At 36.2% G+C, this 25,000-nt stretch overlaps 1 protein-coding gene across 22 annotated transcripts in view; it reads right to left on the bottom strand.

The window, feature by feature from the left end:
• Ehbp1 (Eps15 homology domain containing protein-binding protein 1) overlaps positions 1-25,000 on the bottom strand; it is a 745,592-nt gene that overhangs the window by 464,030 nt on the left and 256,562 nt on the right. The gene's annotated exons all lie outside the window — the stretch shown is intronic.

Genomic DNA, 25,000 nt, shown 5'->3' with positions numbered 1-25,000 from the left:
GGTTTGTTTTCTGTAATCCTTTTACAATAAGATCACTTTTGAGAGAGAAGCCTACTCTGCCTGTGGACCTTAATTCCTGTGTCGTTTACTTGTTCACTTGTTCGCAGTGTGGTCTGCGATACGTGGGATCCAGTTCCCGCTGGCTCAGACACAGAATTTTGGAACACAGAGGCCTTTCTATTAGAACTAGGTTTCCCCTTTCCAAACCACCCTTTTCTGCCATTAGAGAACACAGTTTAGCACAGGACCATCCTTTCACTGACCTGGATTTTCGGGTACTGTCTTTTTGTTCAAATAGACTGGACCTTTTGATTTCAGAGTCGCTGACTATTAAAAAGATGAAGCCGGAATTGAACAACAACTCGTCTGGTATTCAACTAGCTATCGTGTAATTTCATAGTAGGTACTCAATTAGGTCGTTAAATATTTTACTTTGTGAGTGGTAGTTTGTTTACATTTCACCTTATTTTTATTTTCATATTTTCATGTTTGTGTTCGCTTTTAATTTTTCGTTATTTTACGTCTCACCCTTTTAGTTTGTATTTACTTGTTCATTTTATATATTTGGTTAGTATTTTTGCTGAAGATTTATTATGACAATTCATTTTATTGTAATTTTATTGATTCTCATCCTTGTCGGTTTTTTCAGCCTGATGATGAGGTTTTATACCTCGAAAGCTCGTATAATAAAGAATGTTCTTCCTGGTCTTGGCAATATAATTCATCATTAAGATAAAATGTATGTATGTATCTATATAATTCATATATATATATATATATATATATATATATATATATATACATATATATATATATATATATATATATATATATATATATATATATATATATATATATATATATATATATATATATATATATATATATATATATATTCCACAACCTGATTTCGTGCAATGTTCTGGGCTTGTGGATGGCGTTATAGGAAAACCTTTCAGTATAAGAAACAGTAGTGATAATAATAATAATAATAATAATAATAATAATAATAATAATAATAATAATAATAATAATAATAATAATAAGGAACCTCTTAATACCGGATTTTGCCTCCCCTTATATGCAAAGGCTATTTTACATCCTCTTCTCTCAACAAAGACTTAACTGTATACATGACGTATACCAGCAAGTGTGTCATTGCGAGCTCACGCAGGCATTTAAAAGCAAACAAGCTTTAATGCAATTCAGTACATAAGCGCGTACAAAACAAAACAAAATAAGCTTAAGGTACTGCAGTACACAGGAGCGTACAAAACAAAACAAAAAAATAAGCTTTAGTGTACTATAGTACACAGGAGCGACAAAGCAAGAAAACTAAGCTTAGGTGCACTGCAGTACATACTCACGTACAAAACAATAAAAATAAGCTTAAGGGTACTGCAGTACATAAGCAAGTACAAAACAATAAAAATAAGCTTAAGGGTACTGCAGTACATATGCAAGTACAAAACAATAAAAATAAGCATAGGAACTGCAGTAAAAAATCAAGTTAAAACAATAAAATAACAAACGGCTGCAGTACATAAGCAAGTACAAAACAATAAAAATAAGACACACACTGCAAAACAAATCCCCAACGGCATCCATTGCACAAAAAACAATAAAAATAAGAGATGAGGAGCAGTACATAATGTCAAGTACAAAACAATAAAAAAAAGCTCTGCAATAAAAGCAAGTACAAAACAATAAAAATAAGCAAGGAGTTGCTGCAGACATATGCACGTACAAAACAATAAAATAAGCACCCGAACGACAAAAAAACTCATGTCCTTAAAATTTATTTCACGAAACAAACGGCTAAAACACAATTACACATTAACATAAACACACACACACACACACACACAATAAAACAAATCCCCACCCGGCATCCATTGCAGGCGAAAACAAATATAGAGAGAGAGATGAGGAGCAAATCCCTGATGTCGAGGTCGACCTTATAAAAAGCTCAATAAATAGGACGCCCTTCAAGGGCGCTCTTTCACAGGAGTTGCTCACGACGTCATCCGCGCAATTACCATCTCCCCAGCGACCCGACGACTGCCAGGAAAACTGTTTTCCTTTATTACTTATTTATACGACACACAAGGTGAAACGATAATTAATATTAATAAGGGAAAACGGTTAAAATAAGATGGTAATGAAAAGCTAACAGGAACAGAGATAATTAGGGAAAACTCTCCAGGAACAAAGATAATAAGGGAAAACTGTCCAGGAACAAAGATAAGGGAAAGCTGTCCATGAACAAAGATAATTGGGGAAAACTGTCTGGAACAAAGCTAATGAGGGAAAACTGTCCAGGAACATCAACAAGGGAAACTGACCAGGAACAAAGATAATAAAGGAAACTATCCAGGAACAAGGATAAGGGAAAACTGTTCAGGAACAAAGATAAAGGAAGAAACTGCCCAGGAACAAAGATAAAGGAAGAAACTGCCCAGGAACAAAGATAAGGGAAAACTGTCCATGAACAAAGATAATAAAGGGAAAAAGTAAGGAACAAAGCTAATAAGGGAAAACTGTCCAAGAACATCAATAATAAGGGAAACTGTCAGGGAACAAAGATCATAAAGGAAGACTATCCAGGAACAAGGATAAGGGAAAATTGTTCAGGAACAAAGATAAAGGAAGAAACTGTCCAGGAACAAAGATAAGGGAAAACTGTCTATGAACAAAGGTAATAGGGGAAAACTGTCCAGAAACAAAGCTAATAAGGGAAAAGTGTCCAGGAACAAAGATATCAAAGGAAAACTGTCCATCCAGGAACAAGGATAATAATGGAAAACTGTCCAGGAACAAAGATAAGGGAAGAAACTATCCAGGAACAAATATAAAAGGGGAAAACTGTCCAGGAACACTATCCAGGAACAAAGCAAACAGGAGAGAACTGTCCAGGAAGAAAGATACGGGGAAACTATTCATGAACAAAGATAATAAGGGAAAACTATCTAGGCGCAAAGATAATTAAAATAATTAAAGAAGATAATGCTATTACAACACTGGTTGTGTATACGAAGGCAAAAACTAACAAGCCCAAAGATAAACGGACTTAGGAAAACTATTAAAAGCCAATAGACATAAACAAATTGTTTCCTGTGAAGAAGAGAACTCTGTTTAAATAACGTAAATATCCATAAAGAAAAAAATTACTACACGTATAAAACGTGTTCGGTGAGATCATCAGACCAAAGCGGATACAAAGACCGTTTGTCATCATATCCGCTAACGACAAAAAGAGATTAGTATTGAAATTCATCAAGATTCCCGGACGTAAACGTAAACATAAATCGTCCTGTAATCAGACAGACCGTAATTAGGGAATATCTTCATCGCCTAATGATGATGATGAGCAAGTCGTCCTGCTTAATGAAGATTTGGAACAAATCGTATGCAACAAAGATATCATGAAAGAGCTCATTCACAATGGCAAAGTTCTCTCATGTTTTCGTTTATCTTTGTTTATAATGTGATAAAACTAGCAGTCAGTAGCTTGTTTATAAAAATATACAAAAAAAAGGGTAAACAGTATTAGTCCAATAGAGTAGGAGGTTCGAAAAATGTTACCCATTCAAGAAATACAGGAAAAAAACAAGTAAAAAATGTGCCGAAATTTCTTCAGCGCAATCGAGTTTTCTGTACAGTGTGTAATCAAGGCCACCGAAAATAGATCTATCTTTCGGTGGTGTCGGTATAATGCTGTATGAGCAGCGGCCCACGAAACTTTAACCATGAGCCCGTTGCCAGACGCACGATTATGGCTAACTTTAACCTTAAATAAAATAAAAACTAATGAGGCTAGAGGGCTGCAATTCGATATGTTTGATGATTGGAGGGTGGATGATCATCATACCAATTTTCAGCCTTCTAGCCCGAGTAGTTTTTAATATCTGAGGGCGGACAGAATAAAGTCCGGACGGACAGACAAGGCCGGCACAATAGTTTTCTTTTACAGAAAACTAAAAGGGGGAAATGAATGTTCCTACATTTGAGCCGCTGTCCATCATATAATCAATCAAATTATTAGAAATTATTAATATAAGGAATATAAGGCACTTTTATGACAAGGCTGATAAAAGCTAAAAGATGTCAAAAGCAAAGCCTCTTGTCACACAGACTTTCTATTCTGCTCAAGACCTCTGTTAAAGCAGGCAGCTGCTTCACATCGTCTGCCTAATCTACTAACTTACTTCAATGACCGGCAGTTATGTCGCGAAGCGAAGACTGAAAACAACAGTCCGAGTTCGGTGAGTTCTGCTCACTGTAAACAATCGGCAATTGTCTGGTATTGTGAAGGAAAGCAGATCGTGCACTTGGCATCTCACACCTAATTTCCGAAGACTAAAAGTGAGCCAAGTAGAATTAAAATGCACCCACGCACATTATCAGTGTTCAAATGTGATATGGAATTAATGCTAAGTATCCTTAATTAGAATATATTTCCATAAAATGTGGTTATTAACTTGCAAACAAATGAGGACAAAAATGTCATCGCATAAAAGGACTGCCAAAAGTTCTTATCCACAATTGCGACAAAGAGCCAATAAAGGACAGCACATTCTTGAGAGGTCACACCACTCCTCTCTCTCTCTCTCTCTCTCTCTCTCTGTACACAACACAACATACGTACGCAATTTCATACACACATACATGTTTGTATGTATGTATGTGTATATATATAATATATTTATATGGGTGAATTTTATCACATCACCGTGATTCATGTACAAGCATTAAGCTACAAACGTCCTTTAATATCCAGTTCGCTCTATCTCGGAAATTATATATTTTCATATATATGTTACCCGAAGGGGAATTTTTTAGTTAATAATAAGTTCGGAGCGAGACGACGAACTTATTATCATCTAAAAAAATTCCCCTCTGATAACATATATGAAAATATATCATTTCCGAGGTAGAGCGAATGGAATATTAAAGGACGTTTGTAGCTTAATGCATATATATATATATATATATATATATATATATATATATATATATATATATATATATATATATATATATATATATGTGTGTGTGTGTGTGTGTGTGTGTGTGTATACACACACACGTAATTTACACATACACCCTGTATATGGCTGTTAACGCAATTATAGGTTCAGTGAATCTATGGGTGTCCCTTGTGTATATCTCTGTAGTCACCGGATTAAATAAACATCTTCCTACCTACCTAATCAAAAGTAAGCAATGAATCTAGATGATAAGACATAAATGTTTGTCGAGGAGATACATGTCACCTCCAACAGGTCTCCTTGATAACTTTGGTAAACATTTAGATAAATTCAGAATGGGTAGCCTGGCAAACAAGCAGTTCAAGTCCTATAAGTAATTCTGGAAATTCCAGAATTCCTTGTAAAATCTTAAAGGACAAAATCCAACCCGTAATGTAATAACCACCACGTCACATCCGGCGAAGACACCATAAAGTGCGAGCAATGATCGAAATGATGGGGCCACAGTTCTGCCTTTGATCAAGGCCGAATTCCAAAATAGCTTCCTTCTTCGAAAATATCATAATGCATGGAGAGAGAGAGAGAGAGAGAGAGAGAGAGAGAGAGAGAGAGAGAGAGAGAGAGAGAGAGAGAGAGAGAGAGAGAGGTCCAAAATAGCTTCCTTCTTCGAAAATATCATAATGTAAGGCGAGAGAGAGAGAGATCCAAAATAGCTTCCTTCTTCGAAAATATCATAAAAATATCAAGACAGAGAGAGAGAGAGAGAGAGAGAGAGAGAGAGAGAGAGAGAGAGAGAGAGAGAGAGAGAGAGAGAGAGAGATTTGAACAGAAACACAGAAAAATATCAAGACTGTTATCTGAGAGAGAGAGAGAGAGAGAGAGAGAGAGAGAGAGAGAGAGAGAGAGAGAGAGAGAGAGAGAGAGAGAGAGAGAGAGAGAGAGATTTGAACAAAAACACAGAAAAATATCAAGACTGTTATCTGAGAGAGAGAGAGAGAGAGAGAGAGAGAGAGAGAGAGAGAGAGAGAGAGAGAGAGAGAGAGAGATTTGAACAAAAAATATATCGCAAAAAATATCAAAACTGTTATCAGAGAGAGAGAGAGAGAGAGAGAGAGAGAGAGTCTGACTGACTTCGAGATTTGAACAAAACCACAGAAAATATAGAGACTATTATCACAACATTTAGGAACCCGAAACTAGGGTCAAAGGTCAAACAAGAATGCCTTGGCATTTACATATTCAGCGCTTTTCTTCCAAGAGAAAATAACAGTCGAAATTTCTCAGGAAAGCAACGGGTTTTTTTTTACCGTTTTTTTACCACCTGGGTCCATCTGGCACGAGTTCTATTCTGGTTCTTTCACTTATGACGACTTTTCTCGTGCTTCAACTTCAAATACCTCCCTTTTATGACAAAATGAATACGAAAACCTATAATGACCGTATACGGTGAATCAATCATATATATATATATATATATATATATATATATATATATATATATATATATATATATATATATATATATATATATATATATACTATATATATATATATATATATATATAAATGAATCACGAAAATATGGGAGCGTGATGAATATATAAATAAGACAAAATCCACGAAGGAAAGAGAAACAATGGAGTGCTGCAAGGCCTTTCGACTTACAGCACTTGACTTAGCTAAGTAAAGGACTATAAGTCTAAAGGCCTTGCAGCACTCAATTGTTTCTATTTCCTTCGTGGCCTTTGTCTTTATATATATGTGTGTGTATATATATATATATATATATATATATATATATATATATATATATATATATATATATATATATATATATAAACATACATACATATCACATCACCGTGACATTTTATATACACAAACATTAAGCTACAGATTTCATTTTATATCCAATTCGCTCTACCTCGGATATTATACCGAAGGAGAATTTTAATTGATGAATGATAGTCACACCCGATGGGCTCGATCCACCGACGGTAACTATAAGTCTGAGATCACTTATCAATTATAATTCCCTTTCGATATAATATCCGAGGTAGAGTGAATTGGATACACACCCCTGTGTAGTAAATTCCACACTTAACCGTTTCATACACCTACCCAGAATGCTCATCAACAGAAAGGAAAAACTGCGTCTTTATAATTATTCTTCCGCCCTCACTTTCGCCGAGGGAGCCGCGCAGACCTTTCCCAAAACCCAACTGCTTACGGTGAAATGCGATGCCATCCTTTACTTCAGCAGGCAATGAAATTGGCTCCATATTCAGATGTAATATCCTTGCATGCATCGTAATGTTGCTTTTACGGGCCCAAGGAGCGCAACTCCTAATACATGAAAGAATAATGCAACTATTTGCATTCAAATGCATGCTTTCTTCGCCGCAGGGTTTTGTACTTGGCCGCTTGCTAACAAAATATAAGGAGGGGAAACCAAAGAAGTCGTATTTTGCAATAAAGCTACGCCATGTTTCTATTTGTTGTCTGGTGCTTCTTCTTGACTGCTGCCAAATGATAGATGGTTCTTTGGAAGAATCTATTCATTTGCAGAAGATTCTATTTTTTTTTTTTTCACTTCTAAATATGTTTTGTAGAAAGAGACATATTAACAAGTAAATACACTTTATTTCAAATTACAGGGGTTTCATTTCAACTACGAAAGTTTGGTAAAGATAAACGCTAAGAAAAATTCCATATTCTCCATGAATAATAAGAAAACACTTTTGTTCAAATTACAAGGGTTTTATCTCATGCGTAAAAATTTTATAAGATAAACACTGACAACAATTAAAATTTTTTAATAAATAAAATAAAAATATGACCACATTTTCCGGATAAATCTAAGTAGAGTCACTTCATCTTCACTAGCACACCATCCCCAAAAAAGGAACGTAAAAACGTCATCAGCAAAATATGAACGCACTCTTCAGAGAAATCTACGTGCAGTCATTTTATTTTCGCTCGCACACCCACCCGGGACCATAAAAACGTCAAAATGAAGAAGTCGCATCATCAGCAACCCTCGAATGAACCCAATGCATCAAAACGACGAATGGAGGTCGCCCTGGCCCCTAAAACTCTCGAGCAGAAAACCCGAGAAGAGGAACGTGACTTTGCTTGAAGAGTCGTTTCAGGGCCGCGTGACACTCGGGAGCGACGACTATAAATACACTTGCCTCCAGTCATCAAGACGAACAGACAATCAAAATAAAACATCCACGTGCCTCGTCACCCGCAAGTTATTTCCTTTCGTCGGGGCATGTGGCAGGTTTAGGGGAGAGCTTTATTTTGCCCAGAATTATGAGGCGGAGAATGCTGCCTCCCTCAGATAGGTCGGTGGGGTGGTGGAATCTCGTGCCATACTAGATATATATATATAATATATATATATATATTCTACCGGTCACTTTTCAACAGATATATGTATGACCTCTTGACTTATCAATTTCTTGATGTTTCTGTCACTACAAATCCTAAGAACCGCAAGAAGAAACAAACGAAGAAACTGACGCCCCTGGCAGGATTCGAACTCAAATATATATATATATATATATATATATATATATATATATATATATATATATATATATATATATATATATATATATATATATATACATATACATATACTGTATATGTATGTATGTATATATATGTGTGTGTATTTTATATATATATATATATATATATATATATATATATATATATATATATATATATATATATATATATATGAATATATAGTGAAATATCAAACATGAAGCTGCACCCATATATAATATGTTTATCACGACAAAGCACTACTCTATAAAGAATGTGATCAAAACATATCACAACAGGAGGCGGAAACAAAACGATGAGAATTCCGAAACGCCAAAAAAAAAAAAGAGACAATTACTGTCCATTAACAAAGCAAAAGTCGATTGCCAGTTAACAAAGAAACCAACACTGAGGGATGGGGAGAAAGGATTAAGCCAACAAAGAGAGAATAAAACCAAGGATCAAATAAGATTATGGGAGGTGGCTATTCGGAATTGAAATGAACATAGAATATAGGCCATAGGCCAAGCACTGGGACCTATGAGGTCATTCAGCGCTGAAATGGATATTGAGAGTAAAAGGTCTGAAAGGTGTAACAGGAGGAAACCCTCGCAGTTGCACTATGAATCAATTGTTAGGAGAGGGTGGAAAGTAAGATGGAAAAAAAGAGAATATGAAGGAGGTAGAATAAAATTAACGAAAGGGGTTGCAGCTAGGGAGCCGAAGGCACGCTGAAAAGATCCTTAAATTGCCTACAGTGCACCACATGAGGTGCACTGATGGCACTAACCACATGAATGGCGTGAAAATAAAGCAAGTTTTCTTCGTTACGGTGAATTACCTGGAGCTAATACTTCTAATTATTTATTAATTATGATATCACATTGACACAAACAACTGATTCGCTGACTATCTATCCATAAGGCCATTTATTTATTTCTCAATTAACAACAATATTTTCATCACATTGACACGAACATTAATCACGCGGCAACGACTCTCTCTCTCTCTCTCTCTCTCTCTCTCTCTCTCTCTCTCTCTCTCTCTCTCTCTCTGAGAATAGCATAGTTGGGTTCAATACCGTAAAAAATTTTGTAGAATTATTATTATTATTATTATTGTTATTATTATTATTATTATTATTATTATTATTATTATTATTATTATTATTATTATTATTATTATTATTATTATTATTATTTTTATTATTATTATTATTACTAATCTTTAGGAAGTCGTTATTACTTTGTATGAACATATTTGGAAGCCCGGTATGCCATGAAAAGAAAAAGCCTGACTCTTAGATATATTCTATTCTGCTCTATCCCGAAAAAAAAATACATTTCACGAAAACATCCATATGAGAAAAGTAAAAACATTTCCCTTCCAGGCAAAATAACTCCCCAGCAGTTGCTGGCGAAAACATCTCGGGCCAAAATTGGCCATCGTCCCCACAACGAAAAAAAGACAAGGAAAAACTGGGAGGCGTCTGCGAAACAGACGCCCGAATGAGAGGGGCGTTATGCCCCGCAATCCCCCATCATCGATGCGCTGCCATTCCGCCCAGACGCCCACAGACGTCTGCCCAGACATCCCCCGCCGTTATCGGGCATCTTGTCGGCAAAGCAACGCAAGCAACACCGCAATGCTTGCCACTATTATGAACCGAACTGAGAAACATCGAATGCATTACAATCAAGATGGATTGAACACCAAATACACAGCAATAAAACTGGATAAAAATTCAAATCCAAACCGGATTAAAATAAGAAATTATAAAAATATAATCATTTAAAAGAAAATTACAAAAATAATCATAATAATTCAAACAAAAAATTACAAAAATAATTATAATCATTTAACTAAAACAGTGAAGTTATTTACATAAAGTATTAGCAGCCGCAATCATCAGTGATCAGTAATTGAAACTACTACTGCTACTACAACCAAAGAAGATAAAATATTAAAATGAATAATATTGTCACGAACTGATATGAATAAACAAGTAAAAAATAGGCCAAAGTTTCTTTAGCGCAATCGAGTTTTCTGTAAAGCGTATAATCAAGGCCACCGAAAACAGATCTATCTTTCAGTGGTGTCGGTATAATGCTGTATGAGCCACAGCCCCATGAAACTTTAACCACGGCCCGGTGGTGGCATATACTATATCATTGCAAGAAGCACGATTATGGCTAACTTTAACCTTAAATAAAATAAACACTTAAATTTGGTATGTTTGAAATAAAAATTTGTAGCATTGAGGCTACTGGGCTCCAGTTTGCCATGTTTGATGATTGGAGGGCAGATGACCAATAAAACAATTTGGTTGATGTTTGCCATGTTTGGATGATTGGAGGGCGGATGACCAATATAACATTTTGCAGGATTCTAAGATGTGAGGGCGGACAGAATAAAGTGCGGACGGACAGACAAAGCCGGCACAACAGTTTTCTTTTCAAAAAACTAAAATAACAAGAAATCATGCAAAAATATTCTTGCACAGAATAACGGCACAAAGGCAAATAGAGCTTAATTGGTTTTACCTCAGATATGGACCTAATTTGATAATGTGATAAAACTTGAAGCCCATCCATCAGTTAAACCGATTATGTCATTGTCATCAAAGCATCAAAGCCTCAGTCATAAAAATTATTATAATAATGTATGTATCGACGCAACGTTAATTAGGAAAAATACAGCAAGATATAATATGACATCACTAAGACTAATAAAATAATATCCCCATATTATATCGATATCAATACTAACATTCCACTGACCCTCGTTAATTCCAATATCATCATTATAGTAATAATCAAAACCCATATATTGTGATCGTATTATTAATATAAATACACTTAACCAAAACGTTTATCATCATTGCCGTAGTAATCAAACGTAGATATCGTGATCGTAATACTACTTAACTATCCTTATCGTAAACGTGAACATTAATATCCTTATCGAAAACATTAGCATAAACATCATCATTGGAGTAAACATCGTTACCATTAACATAAATGTCCATATCGAAAACATTGACATAAACATCATCACTGGAGCAAACACAGCTAACATTTACAATTATCCATGTCGAAAACATTAACATAAACATCATCGCTGAAGTAAACATCGTTAACATTACCATACATATCCCTATCGAAAACGTTAACATCAACATAAACATCACCACCATTATAGAAAACGGAGATAAACAACGTCTTTCCCCGAAACTTAAACATCAAAAGAACTGGAATTAACTTCTGAAAAAGCTCTACATCAAGAAGATGTGTTACAACTCGGCAAACTTCTCCCATAAAGCGGGCTATAACCCCCTACCCTCTACGGCGCTATTAACATCAACATCGTCGTAAACCTCTGAGAGAGAGAGAGAGCTGTCTCTCAAAGCTAAATCTGTATCAATGGTTAGCTTTCGCTATTCCCATTAACGGAATAAATAAAACTCAATTTCAAAACGTTGCGGGTATTGAAACAGAGAGAGAGAGAGAGAGAGAGGGGGAGAGAGAGTACTGTCTCTCAAGGCTAAATCTGTATCAATGGTTAGTTTTCGCTATTCCCATTAACGGAACAGATAAAACAAATTTTCAAACACTTGCATATATCAAGAGAGAGAGAGAGAGAGAGAGAGAGAGAGAGAGAGAGAGAGAGAGAGAGAGTACAGCCTTTCAAAGCTAAATCTCTATCAATGGTAAGTTTTCATTCCCATTAACGGAACAAATAAAACAAAATTTCAAAACGTTGCGGATATGAAAAGAGAGAGAGAGAGAGAGAGAGAGAGAGAGAGAGAGAGAGAGAGAGAGAGAGAGAGAGAGAGAGAGAGAGAGAGGAGAGAGTACAGTCTTTCAAAGCTAAATCTCTATCAGTGTTTAGTTTTCGCTATTCCCAGTAACGGAAAAAATAAAACAAAATTCAAAACGTTGCGGATATTAAGAGAGAGAGAGAGAGAGAGAGAGAGAGAGAGAGAGAGAGAGAGAGAGAGAGAGTACAGTCTTTCAAAGCTAAATCTCTATCAATGTTTAGTTTTCGCTATTCCCATTAACGGAAAAAATAAACAAAAATTCAAAACGTTGCGGATATTAAAAGAGAGAGAGAGAGAGAGAGAGAGAGAGAGAGAGAGAGAGAGAGAGAGAGAGAGAGAGAGAGAGAGAGAGAGAGAGAGCTATCTTTCAACGCCAAATCTTATAAAAAAATGAAGCAGAGAAAATTTTTTTAAACAATTTCCAATACAAGTAAAAAACTTAAAAGGTAATTAGCTGATCTTTTTAATGTGTCTTCACGCACATATTTAGTACAGCGATCCATGACCAACTCGACTCTGGGCAGAGGTGGGTACCAGTGCCAAGAAGATGCAGGAAGAGTGCCAATAGGCCCTGCTCATTTTATAATCGGGAGAGCCAATTGCACAATCAAACGGTGTAGCACTTGATGGCACTAGGCTGAGTGTCCTTTCACTAAATCTCATTTTCCTGTATATTACATTATCACAGGAGGAGAAATGATACTGAATAAATATAATTTTCAGTGATAATTGACATATATTGATTTTTAAAATTAGTTTTCGCCCTAAAATTAAATAATCCCATCCAAAAACGGACATATAATGTTCACTGAAACATCCCCCTTAACGATCCTTCTGAAGAACACGAGCAGTGTAAATGGAGAACAAAAAGCCAACTAAAAGACACAAAACAAAAATAGTAAAAATCGAAGAAGAGAAGGACCCAAGAATAACACGATTATATTGAGAGAAACTGAGTTAAAAATAGTAACAAAAATAGAGAAGCAAACTGAATGTCAGTAAATCTTGAGACACAATACAAGAGAAAGGAAAAAAATATAAAACAAATATGAAGAATACCCAGAAAAATAAAAAAAAAAAACACTAAAATCTATCAAACAATAACCGTATAAAAGATAAAACAAATATGAAGAATACACAGAAAAATAAAAAGGATTCAAATCAAGAAAAACTATAAAACAACAACCAAAGAATAAGAACATAAACCGGTAATCGAAAATAAAAAAAAAAAATTAAACGAAAACACTGAAAAAGAAAATCGAAAGAAACAAAGTCTCAAGAATAAACAAAACGACCCCAAATTTAATCACTAACAAATCGTAAAAAAAACAATATATATAAATAAATACGTCAAATACAGAGTGGTTCAAACAAAATCCCTGCCAACCCAAACAAAAGTATAAGAAGCATCTCCAAACAAAACACAAGGAACAAAGTGCCTGTCCTTCCTGACGCCACAGGGAGCTAGACCAAATCAGTCCATCAGTATGCGTCCACCAAGGCTGCAAATAGCCCCTGATGACGTCAGAATAGCCGTGGTTGCGTTCTCTTAATGCAGCCAAACAGCCGCGGAGCCGGTGGAAAAGGCGGTTTCTCTTGGGAGCTATCCGCCTCATGCCAAAACAGAACAGGTTTGTTCTATTAAGCCAGAAGTCGGTTACGTCACGACAGCTGAACGGGGCCTTGTGGTTGACGGAGAGGAAAAATATTATGGTCTGATTTCAGGCCTCGAAAGATAAGATGAGAGAGAGAGAGAGAGAGAGAGAGAGAGAGAGAGAGAGAGAGAGAGAGAGAGAGAGCAGAACAGTAGAGTAAAATATAATGAGCTTGATAAAATCAGAGAGAGAGAGAGAGAGAGAGAGAGAGAGGGAGAGCAGAACAGTACAGTAAAATATAATGAGCTTGATAAAATCAGAGAGAGAGAGAGAGAGAGAGAGAGAGAGAGAGAGAGAGAGAGAGAGAAAGCAGAACAGTAAAGTAAAACCTAACGGCAAATGTTCTTATACGTCAGCTCCTATTCATGTTGCCATATTCCTACTTCATACATGTTTCCTATGTAGGAATTACATAATTGAAAGAACTGGCTGCGTATGTTGATATGACAACCAGAATTATAAACATTATTATCACCATTTAGGCCTATTCACAACAAGCGCACATTTAAATGGAAGAAGTCCAAAAAAGGTAATAAAAAATTCAATTAACTTGTCAAGAGACTTTTTACATTGAAGGAAAAAAAGATAGAGAAATGTAACAAAATACACATGGAATTAGATACATATAAAAAGAACACTCTTGAATAACAGATGGAAAAAAGCAAGAGGTAAAATAATATACACATTAACACAAGCATAATGACTGCAATGAACCCATTACTAAAAAATAATGATAAACACAATTCCATAAAAATATTATCAATTTGCTTCTCACCAAAAGACGAATAAAAAAGAAGAAAATTCGACCATTTCTCAAAGGATATAAACCTAGAGTTGCTAAGTTATGTAAGTAAAAGAAAGATCACAAAACCGTTTACATATCAACATCTGCGCATTACTTCTAGAACCTTCTTCTTCTTCTTCTTCTCAAAGGATTTTAACCTAGAGTTGCTAACTTGCATAAGCAAAAATCGATCATAAAATCTTTAAATTATCAACGTCTGCGCATTACTTTTAAATCCTTGTTCTTCTTGTTCTTGTTCTTGTTCTTCTTCTCTCTCTCTCTCTCTCTCTCTCTCTCTCTCTCTCTCTCTCTCTCTCTCTCCATTTCTCAAAGGATATAAACCTAGAGTTGCTAAGTTACATAAGTAAAAAATCGATCACAAAATCATCTACATATCAACAACTGCGCATTACCTCTAAAACCTTGTTCTTTTCTCTCTCTCTCTCTCTCTCTCTCTCTCTCTCTCTCTCTCTCTCTCAAAGGATATAAACCTAGAGTTGCTAAGTTATGTAAGTAAAAGAACGATCACAAAATCGTTTAAGTATCAAAATATGCGCATTACTTCTAAAACCTTGCTCTCTCCTCTCTCTCTCTCTCTCTCTCTCTCTCTCTCTCTCTCTCTCTCTCTCTCTCTCTCTGTGTGTGTATGTGTGTGCCTAATGAAGGCTATCAAAAAGAGGAATTGACCATCAAGAGGCAGCAATTGCATTAGCGACAATATATACCTCGTGACTTTTGCCATTCCTCTGAGTGATGGGCAGTGCTGCAAGAGATGCTCAATATAACAACCTCGAGAGAGAGAGAGAGAGAGAGAGAGAGAGAGAGAGAGAGAGAGAGAGAGAGAGAGAGAGAGAGAGAGAGACATTTTTCTTCTGACATTCTTAAGTTTCAACTAGCAACAACAGAGACAGAGCACAGGAGTTTTTTTATTTTTCTTTTGTGATATTCTTTATTGTATAAAAGCAAAAAAAAAAGGTTAATAATACCATGACATAGGGAGAAAATCTCATGCTAAAGTTTTTCCGACAGTCCTCAAGTCAGAATGAGTAATGTAATAAACTACTGAGAAACAAATATAAAAAGATGTTTCATCCGACAATGTTAAGACCTAAATAACGACAAGGAAAAAAAAACACTGTCAGAGGAAAGAAAGGGTGTAATCTTTCGGATGCCATTTACTGTAAATCAGTAAGGACGGTAATTTCACCAATTCAGACACAACACCAACTATATACTTAAGAAGATTCGCTATTTTTAACATAGAAACTAAAACACCCTTCACCGTTCATTCAGTAATACAAAATAAACTGATGAAGACAGTACTTGGGGCCAATATGTATTGAAAAAAAAAACAAGAGAGAGAAAATGGAGTATTTTACGCTATTCCTCTTCAGACTAAATACAATGCTTTAACTGACAGATAAAGAGCGAAAAATAACAATTAAAGGAAGCTATAATTCTAAGTCTTTCAATCAAAGCGTTGAAACTAACAAGAGAGAGAAAATGGAGTATTGTATGCTACTACTCTTCAGACTAAATAAAGTGCTTTAATCGAGAGATGAGTGAAAATAACGGAAGTTATAGTAATGTCTCTCAATGGAAGCCTCAATTCATCGTCTAGACTTTCCCGAATCCGTAACAGTCACCTCTAAAGCATGCATTAAGTCTGCCACTTGCGTGACGCGCGACTCACCAATACGCCCTTCATTCATTGTTTGCTCTGACAATTATCCCCAATTTACGGCACTTAGTGCATGATGAACCTTGAGAGGAATGGCATTCAGGGCCGCGTAAGATGGCATTCTCGGTGCCAGGAACACATCAGATGAACAGAAATGCTTATCCTATATAGGTCAACTGTTTATGTCGGATGAGATGCCACTATGGGTGAATGGTGAATGGGATTTATCTGTATTAATCTTGCTTTTATGAGCCTTTTAAATTCATATGAACGCTTTTAGATAACAGCATGAAAACATTCAATGCCGAAGTCTTGTTCAATCACTTTCTGGAATGATGGTTAAAGAAATCTTCGCGTATTTAACATAAGAAAACCAAAAGGAAGTAAATATCAGACCTTAATCAGTAAAGTTTAAAAAATGATAAAAATATAAATAAAGGCATCACCGTTAATTTTAACAAAGAATTCCCTTTGCTTAATCGTATGATTAAGTAAATACATTTACACTGGCCAAATTCCACAGCGACTTTCAGTACTGATCACGACCATTGCACAGGTCATAATCATAACGATACCTTTAGGAAACTGATTATTATTATTATTATTATTATTATTATTATTATTATTATTATTATTATTATTATTATTGGTCGTTCAGGTAATATGCCTCCTATGTCCGGTGCTGGCTCTCTCTCTCTCTCTCTCTCTCTCTCTCTCTCTCTCTCTCTCTCTCTCTCTCTCTCTCTGAGCGACCTATAATCCCGTTAACAGCCACTCCCAAATTTCAATATTATTATTATTATTATTATTATTATTATTATTATTATTATTATTATTATTATTATTATTATTATGATGCATAAACAACACTAGCCACGACCAACACAAAAAACTAATAACCACTTAGTTCCTTTAAACAAACAATTTTCCTTCACGCCTCGTTACCTAACATAACAAACGAACACCTACCCACATTAAGCCACGACCTCTCTGCTTGTCACTTAAAAATAACTAACTTGTGGTTCCGTGGTATACCAGCTACGCGATGAATCTAACAAGCCAGTACTTCCCTGGGCCATTAAAAAGATGAGACTATTTGATAGGCATGACACTGGCAAGAGCATGGTATTACAGTACATCACAAAGGTACAATAAATTATACAGATTGGCAGTAACGTCACGCGGCCCTGATGAGGCACGAACTCCTTGTGATGTGAGTAATCTATATGGGAATACAAACTTATCACACATATCTATTTTCATGCCATAAATAACAGATGATATTTAAATATTAAACAACCTCCTGTTTAGTATTCAAAGTCAAACAGGTAGATCTATATAGTACGATTCCTTAAGTGTGTACTGTACATGATATGATTCACACTAAGTGTGTACTTTACAAGATATGATTCACACTAAGTGTGTACTCTACATGATATGATTCACACTAAGTGTGTACTCGACATGATATGATTCACACTAAGTGTGTACTCTACATGATATGATTCACACTAAGTGTGTACTTTACAAGATATGATTCACACTAAGTGTGTACTGTACATGATATGATTCACACTAAGTGTGTACTCGACATGAATATGGTTCACACTAAGTGTGTACTCTACATGATTTGATTCATACTAAGTGTGTACTTTACATTATTTGATTCACGCTAAAGGTGTAATTTACATGATGTGATTCACACTAAGTGAGTAATTTACAAGGTATGATTCACACTAAGTGTGTACTGTACATGGTACGATTCACGCTAAGTGTGTACTTTACATGATCGATACAATTCACTAAGTATGTACTCTACAACATATGATTCACACTGAGTGTGTACTACAACATATGATTCACACTGAGTGTGTACTTTACATAATATGATTCATACTTATATGATTCACACTCAGTGTGTACTTTACATAATATGATTCATCCCATATGAAAAATGGGAAAAAGCACGTTAAACGAAGAAGACGACTAAGTCTGTACTTTGCATATGGTTCACTCACTAAGCGTGTAATTTACCCAACACACCGACATCAATATGCGTGTAAAGGCATAATTACATATTACGAAATATTCTGAATAACTCCCATTGAAAAAAAGGGTGGAATTACCACGTCAAGACCTTAATTTTCTCAATAAATGAAGGTATTTATCATGACATCTTAAGTCTGTCAAGTTCTCTCTCTCACAAACACACACACACACACAAACACAAAACCAGTAGTGCCCACAACAGTCGACTAACAACCTAACTGACTGGCTGCAAGATATCTGGCGTCACAAATACCAAACTGACAGTGAAGAATAAAAAAAAAAAAGCTGAATATCAAAGAGTTTCCTAACATCAAATCCCAATGGTGGAACAGAGGCATTCTGTAATAATATTGGCGTCATTGGTGAGAAGTAATAAGCATTTTCTGTTTGCCTCTTCAATTTCAAATGATGAAAAGAGCAAAATGTGAAGAAATAAAAATAAAAATTACATTATATATGAAAATAAATAAGGTATTAAAAATGCATACTATAGTTATGTGATACAATCAGTACAGAAACAAAGCAAAAATCATCATTATCACACTATTTAGAAGGCAATACAACCATATTTTTCTTTCATTGGTCCGTGTAAAATTAGTTTTCACGCTATGATACAGGTTTTGTTGTTATTTTAATGTTAATAATTGCACTTATTGCAGAACGCTCTAAAAAAAATTAAAAAATAAAATACATCAATTATATGGTTAAAATTATCAGCTCAGTTCATCAGAAAAAATATTACGTTTCGCAATAAAAGTTGCCTAAAAATAAACAGTGGAATTTATATTTCTTTGCACCCTGCAAAACTACGATAAAATACTCTTGCAATGACGGAGTTTATTGCTATAATGCCTGAGAGTATTATTATCATCAGTTTTTATATAATATGGGTACCTTATGTACATGCTATATTAAACAAGTAAATATTGCGCCGAAGTTTCTTCGGCGCAAGCGAGTTTTCTGTACAGCCGCTACAGCGTATAATCAAGGCCACCAAAAACAGGTCTATCTTTCGGTGGTCTCAGTATAATTCTGTATGAGCCGTGGCCCATGAAACTTTAACCACGGCCCGGTGGTGGCCTATCCTATGGTATATCGTTGCCAGAAGCACGATTATGGTTAACTTTAACCTTAAATAACATAAAAACTACTGAGGCTAAAGGGCTGCAATTTGGTATGTTTGATGATTAGATGGTGGATGACCAACGTACCAATTTGCAGCCCTCTGGCCTCAGTAGCTTTTAAGATCTGAGTGCGGACAGAATAAAGTGCGGACGGACAGACAAAGCCGGCACAACAGTTTTCTTTTACAAAAAACTAAAAAGCAATAAAAATAAATGGATAAAAACCAAAGCACAAGCGAGGACCATTGCCTTCCTCGAAGAACCCTGCGTCCATTAGCGTCGGCGGAGTGAAGGCACTTAAAACCAATCACCAAACTCAAAGTTGATTCAGCTCAGTGCTAATTAACAAGGACAGCAACATCAGCAACAGCAACATCAACATCAACATCACCATCATCATCATCATCATCATCATCGTCAAGTCAAACTTTCGGCTGGAGCAGGATGGCATCATCATCTGAGGGGCCCCAGGCAAGATGCAATTACGCTGCAAATGTAGTTACACTTCTCAAAGCAAAGCCTCCTCCGGTACTTCCAAAGGCAGAGAGAGAGAGAGAGAGAGAGAGAGAGGAGGGGGTGGAGGAGAGCCGAGTTCGCCATTCTCGTTCGATTCAACAAGACAGCGACACAGCAGAAATCTCTCTCTCTCTCTCTCTCTCTCTCTCTCTCTCTCTCTCTCTCTCTATGAATTAGGGAACTAATAATAAGTAACTGTAGTGAATCGCACACAAAAAGGAGTATGGAAAGGGGCCAAAACCTCATCGCAACTAAGTTAGGGTTCAGCAAAATAAAAAAAGTGGACTTTCAAAACTACAATACTCCCATGAGGCCCCGAGACAAACTTTTCTTACAGTGACGATACGAGAAAACAAATGAAAAATGCGCAGAAGTTTCTTCAGCACAATCGAGTTTTCTGTACAGCGTATAATCAAGGCCACCGAAAATAGATCTATCTTTCGGTGGTCTCGGTATAACGCTGTATGAGCCCGGTGGTGGCCTGTCCTATATCGTTGCCAGAACCTCGATTATGGCTAACTTTATCCTTAAATAAAATAAAAACTACTGAGGGTAGACGGCTGCAAGTTGGTATGTTTGATGATTGGAGGGTGGATGATCAACATACTAATTTTCAGCCCTCTAGCCGCAGTACTTTTTAAGATCTGAGGGCGGACAGAATAAAGTGCGGACGGACAGACAACGCCGGAAGGTTTATCAGGCCACGAAGAAGAAAATAATCTTTCAAATATGAGTATGGCGAATAACCTCTTCAACGCTAGTAATAAACGCCAAAATTCAAAATAAATAAATAAAAAAATACTCATACATTCTAAGAACACTGTGAGAAACTCAAAAGAAACAATATCTTTCATGAGCATTGAACTCAGAAAGTTTTCTTCTCTCGATGTCAAAAAAAAAGCCAAACACGCTTTGAAGGGATGACAAAGAGCTTCATACAAAAGATGAAAGAATGAAAAAAAAAATGAAGAAACTGAACTAAAACATCAAATATGAGTTTAATGGAGTCATCTCCCGAAAGAGGAAAACTCTATTGATCGACGACTCGAACACAAAAGATTCAAAACATAGGAGCAGTTCACATCGAAACATCATCAATAGTTATGCAACAACATTACCCCAAAGCATCCGACTGATAATATCCATACAATGTCACCAACTGCAGTATTAATAGAAAATTCGGAGCGGATGCAGAGTAGGGAGATAGGGGTAGGCGTGAGAGATCCTTAACCTTTCCTAGAATGCTGTGTCCTGACCTAACCAGACCTTACCTTGCTGACCTAACCAGACCTTACCTTCCTGACCTAACCAGACTTGACCTTCCTAGCCTAACTTAGGGCGCCGTTCCCTGACCTGGCCGGTGGGATCTGGGCAACCGCCCCCCCCCCCCCACCCCCGGAACACTGAATATCCCTGTCTCGCTACTCTGCATACCGCCCGAAAATTCTATAAACACAGAATGACTGTTTTATAAATTATTAGCAATAAGAGATGAACGAAGCCTAATAGCAATTTCATATTGTTTCCTAAACAGAAAGCTATGTAACGCGTCATTACTAAAAAGAACATGAAAAAACGACAACTACACGCAAATATGACAGCCGCTAAAGAACAAAAACACAAAAAAAACAAAATGCAAAAAAAACAAACAAAAACAGACACAGAGGTTATGAACAACTAATAAAATCAAAATTAAAAAAAAAAATGCAACGGCAGAATCAAACACAAGACGTGTGTAAGAAATGGATGAGGTACTTAGGGAATGCTGAAGTCGAGGCGATGCTCAAAACACTTGAAAGAGCATGAGCTTGTCAAGGAAAAATCGAGCTGCACAAGGTTGATTAACATACTGGTTAGAAAGAACTGGAAATTATTCATACTTCTACTGTAATAATATTTTTTTACCAACACATAATATATATTTATGTATGTATGTATGTATGTCAAGTTATACCCATGGAAAAGTGAACTCGATTTAATGGGGTTTATAGCCTAACAGTTGATAATATAAGAAAGAAGTGTAATCTAATAATAATAATAATAATAATAATAATAATAATAATAATAATAATAATAATAATAATAATAATAATAATAATAATAATAATAATAATGTTTACCAGAATATCAAATGAATAAAGAAATGCTCAAACGGTCTCATCCCTTTAGGGAAAGAGAATTACCGTGGGGCCCAGACAGGTGCTAAACAAGGATGTATGCCACTTAAGTGCAGATTTGGCAGTTGATGCCACTTGAGGGAAGAATCCTCCTCCTCCTCCTCCTCCTCCTCCTCCTCCTCCCCCTCCTCCTCCTCCTCCTCCTCCTCCTCCTCCTCCTCCTCCTCCTCCTCCTCCTCCTCCTCCTCCTCCTCCTCCTCCTCCTCCTCCTCCTCCTCCTGCCACTACTTAACTCAGTCAGCGAAACAGTTCTGCTATTAATATGATAAAGCCTGTTCGGGAAGATATTTTATAATTGTCCAATAGTTATGCAATTCTCTATCTCCTCCCAGTTGTATCTGGGGGTCATATTAATAGCCTATTATTACGTAACCAAAGATCTCAATCAGCTGTTCTATGACTGCCAGGAGTTCTGTAGTGAAAGTTAACGAGGCTTACGACATAAATTAACTACAAAGGAAACTTGCCCCACTACCTTTATCCCCTTTGTCGTCTCAGTTAGTTGGTCGAGACCCAAGGTACACACCAAGCCTCTTGTACCTTTAACGCTTAGCCAGGGTTGCATAATGTCTTGAACCTAAAGCAAGGAGGGCACGTGGGCATAAGGCCAGCTTACTCTAATATGAACCAGCTAACTTCCTGCAGGTGTTATTTTGACTGCATCATAACATATAGGAAATAAAATCTAAAAGCTATAAAAAATAACCAAAATAAACAAGTAATGAAATGCATGGTACTTAATCAAGTGCATATATACAAAAGGTCGATTCATTTCTGCCTACAAAATGAGGAAGTGAATTTGGATTATGGAAATATCCATGAGTTCCAGGGACCATCTTTAATTTACGTGCTATGTCATACGAATCAGGCTAAACCGACAGCACAGTCTTCTCCGGCCAGGACCAGTTCTTGGATGTGGATCAAAACCAAAATATATTGCCGACTTTGATCTTGAAAGATTCATAATTCATCAAAATACTGACAAGCGTTTCACCTGAAATAGCTTCCACGGTACCTGAACATTTCCTTACTGCTCACACCAGACACCTAAGGCTGTTATGTATTTCTCAGAATGTATTACTGGTATGATATTCCTAGTTCAATGCCCGCCGAGATGGGCATGTGAGAAAAAGTGCCAACGGATGATTCTTGGCCCATGGCATACATTTCCCCCAAAATGTCTAATCACATCTATATTCGAAATGGACTGTTGTTACACTTGTGCACAGTCAACAAAACAGTGTTTTTTATTCACAGTCCAAACAGAAGTAAAACTAGTTATCAGAAACCGTGCATTAACACAGATACAAATCCTAACTAAAACGCAAAACCCAAAGGTCAAGAAGGTCGCTGAGTAACAATAAGGTGAAAGAGTTTTAGGACCAATCGATTAATGTTAAGACCACTTTGCCGTTGGCTCAAGGCCGAGGTTAATTAAAATTCTCACGAAAATCCCTTTAGAAACTTTTTGCGCAATCCTGGTAGCCAACATGCAGGTAAACAGATTTACAACATGTAAGTTCGCGCATTCCAAAATCATCTGATAATTAATTTGAAGAGTGGCTATAACAGATTATTTCACATGTAAGTTCGCGTATTCCAAAATCATCTGATAATTAATTTGAAGAGCGGCTAAAATAGATTATTTCACATGTAAGTTCGCGTATTCCAAAATTACCTAATAATTAATTTGAAGAGTGGCTAAAATAACTTTAACACGGGAAACCAGAGCATTTCGACTAACCCTAATGAGGTAGCCATGAACATTCCCAAACGTTCAAAGCTGTAGTGGAATTATCATTCGAAAAATATGGCACTTATGAGTAATCCTGGTCTCTATGGGTCCTTAAATTCAGGAAACACAGATTACAGCAAGAAAATACTTTGTTTTCCATGTGATTTAGCCCCGTATAGGGGGGGTAGTGCCGTCAGTGTACCAAATGCGGTGCACTGTAGGCATTACTTAAGGTTCTTAGCAGCGTTTTTTCGGCCCCTAGGTGCAACCCCTTTCATTCCTTTTACTGTACCTCCGTTCATATTCTCTCTCTTCCATCTTACTTTCCACCCTCTCCTAACAATTGTTTCATAGTACAACTGCGAGGTTTTTCTCCTGTTACACCTTTCAGACCTTGTTACTGTCAATTTCCGTTCAGCGCTGAATGTCCTCGTAGGTCCCAGCGCTTGGCCGTTGGCCTAAATTCTATATTCTGTTCTGTATATGTGGTTTAGGAGGCTTGGCAGCGGCCAGAAAATAACCTACGGGAAATGTGCGCCATATTTCACAAGGAACTATGGTGACAAATCTTGAAAAACATTTTCGACCGAACAACAACAAAAACTTACAGGCAATAATTATCTTTCATAATATCAAACAAAAAATATGTACTAATATATCAGTTAACATACTGAGCATGGCATTTCCCACTGAAAAGCAGGGGTACAGAGCGAAAACTCTTGAATGAGTCATAACCAATGTTACGACCTAAAATCAATCAGCATGAACGCAATTATTCTGATAAAAATACGAGTTGAAATAACATCAGCGATTTAAAAAAAAAATTCACAAATGAGCCGTTTGATAAAAACAAAGCAACTAGTTTTTTTTTTTTTTTTTCCACCAAACTAGAGAATGATTTTGAGTTATC

The sequence above is a fragment of the Macrobrachium rosenbergii genome, chromosome 14, assembly GCF_040412425.1.
Source record: "Macrobrachium rosenbergii isolate ZJJX-2024 chromosome 14, ASM4041242v1, whole genome shotgun sequence".
NCBI classification, from domain to species: domain Eukaryota; kingdom Metazoa; phylum Arthropoda; class Malacostraca; order Decapoda; family Palaemonidae; genus Macrobrachium; species Macrobrachium rosenbergii.
The sequence above is the reverse complement of the archived record's forward strand: the minus strand, read 5'-3'. Positions and strand labels throughout refer to the sequence as shown.